This window comes from Ochotona princeps, chromosome 7 (genome assembly GCF_030435755.1).
Source record: "Ochotona princeps isolate mOchPri1 chromosome 7, mOchPri1.hap1, whole genome shotgun sequence".
Taxonomy (NCBI): Eukaryota; Metazoa; Chordata; class Mammalia; order Lagomorpha; family Ochotonidae; genus Ochotona; species Ochotona princeps.
The window spans coordinates 13,081,743-13,084,199 of NC_080838.1; the positions used below are offsets into that span (position 1 = coordinate 13,081,743).

Below are 2,457 nucleotides of genomic sequence, written 5' to 3' on the forward strand. Positions count from 1 at the left end.
CCGCCCTTAAGGCTCCTTGGGGAGTGAATCAGCAGATGGAAGATCTTCCTCTCTTTCTCTCCTCCTCTCTGCATATCTGATTTTCAAATAAAATAAATCATTAAAAAGAAAAGGGAGAGTTAGAGGGCATTTTCAGGTAGTCCCTTTACCCAATAATGACCCTGTGACTGGATAAAAGGCATGCTTAATCCTCTTGACCTTCCAATCATGTCAGAGGTCACATTCTATATACAGGGTTGGAGTTACACCTTAGGCCAGGGCAGATAAGCTGTAGGTCACGCCCACCAGGTATCAGGCAGAGACCCCGGGGAGATTTCCCACACTGGATTGCAAATGAAGCTGTTAGAATTTGAACTAGGAACTTCCTTCTTTTTCTCCGGGAGAACACCAAATGGCAGATGACGCCCGCCCGGCATGGGAGGCCGACAGGCTTCGGTGGCGGTTTCCGCAGCGGCCTGCGGGGTCTCAGGCACCGCTGGGGACATGGGCGCGGCCGGGGCCGGGGAGTGCACTGCGGCAAGGCCGAGGACAAGGACTGGATCCCTGTCACCAAACTGGGCCGCCTGGTGAAGGACATGAAGATCAAGTCCCTGGAGGAGATCTACCTGTTCTTCCTGCCCATCAAGGAGTCTGAGATCCTCGACTTCTTCCTGGGCGCGTCCCTCAGGGAGGAGGTGCTGAAGATCATGCGGGTGCAGAAGCAGATGCGCACAGGCCAGTGTACCCGCTTCAAGGCCTTCCTCGCCATCAGGGACTACAACGGCCACGTGGGCCTGGGCGTCAAGTGCTTCAAGAAGGTGGCCACGGCCATTCGGGGCGCCATCATCCTGGCCAAGCTGTCCACTGTGCCGGTGTGCCGAGGTTACTGGGGCAACAAGATCGGCAAAGCCCCACATGGCGCCTTGCAAGGTAACCAGGCGCTGCGGTTCCGTACTTCTGCGCTTCATCCCCCGCAACCCGTAGCACTGGCATGGTGTCGGCCCTGGTGTCCAAGAAGCTGCTCATGACGGCTGGCATTGATGACTGCTGCACCTCAGCCCGCGGGTGCACCGCCACCCTCGGCAACTTTGCTAAGGCCACCTTCGATGTCATCTCCAAGACCTACAGCTACCTGACCCTCGACCTCTGGAGACAGACCGCGTTCACCAAGTCTCGGTACCAGGAATTCACGGACCACCTGGTGAAGACGCACACCCGTGTGTCCGTGCAGAGGACCCAGGCCCCCGCTGTGGCTCCCACTTAATTTTGTACACAGGGAAAATAATAATAAAGCAATTTGAACTGAGAAACAAGCAAACAAACAAAAAAGAAGAACTTGAACTAGGAACTTGAGATGCATACTTCCCAAGCGGGGTTTTACCCGTTGCCCCATAACGACTGCCCCATGATAGGCATATTTCACATAGTATAATATTTTCAAGGTTCATTAATTTTATAAAGAATATTGGTATAGCTTTCATTTTATTAGTGAATAATATTCCATTATATGTGTACATTCATCCACCAGATAAAGGGACTATGGGTTGTTTTGACTTTTCAGCTATTATGAATAATGTTGCTATGAACAATGGTGTACAAGCTTTTGTGTTGTTTTAAAAACACAAACTTTGGTGTAGATATACCCAATCCATCATATGGTAACTCTGGTTAGCAAATATTTTTGGAAACTGACACGCCTTTTCCAAGTATTTGCAACATTTTAGAATTCCTCCAGCAATGTTGAAGCTTCCAGTTTTTCCACATTCTTACCAAAACGAGTTCTTGTTGGTAGGTGCTATCATTCCAGTGGCTATAAAGGATCTTGTGCTATTTTGCTTTTAACTTTCCAGTATTTTTTTTGCCTTTAATTTAAAAAGTTCATGGCGATGGTGCTGTGGTGAAATAGGCTAAATCTCTGCCTGTGGTGCTGCCATCTATATGGGCACCAGTTCATAATCCAGCTCCCTGCTCACGGACTTGAAAATCAGCAGGAGATGGTTTTAGTCCTTGGATCCCTGAGCCCAAGTGGGAGACCAGAAGCTTCTTATTTCCAGTAGAACCAGTACGAGTCATTGTGGCCATTTGGGGAATGAACCAGCACATGGGAGATCTCTCTCGCCCACTCCCTCTTCCCCTGTAACTCCGATTTTCAAGTAAAATAGATAAATCTATCTCTTTTTAAAAATTTATTTCATTTCATTGGAAACTCAGGTATACAGAAAGGAGGAGAGGAAAATCTTCCTCCCATTGCTTCACTCCCCAAGCAGCCACAATGGCCGGTGCTGAGCCGATCTGAAGCCAGGAGCCAGGAACCTCTTCCAGGTCTCCCAAATGGGTGCAGGGTCCCAAGAGTTTAGGTCACCCTCCACTGCTTTCCCAGGCAACAAGCAAAGAGCTGGATGGGAAGTGGGGCTGCCTGGATTAGAACTGATGCCCATGTGGAATCCCAGTGCATTCAAAGCCAGGAATTAGCTGCTA

At 49.3% G+C, this 2,457-nt stretch overlaps 1 pseudogene; it reads left to right on the forward strand.

Annotated features, from left to right (window-relative positions):
- Positions 1 to 398: 398 nt before the first annotated feature.
- LOC101534630 (small ribosomal subunit protein uS5-like) lies at positions 399 to 1,286 on the forward strand (annotated as a pseudogene).
- Positions 1,287 to 2,457: the final 1,171 nt, after the last annotated feature.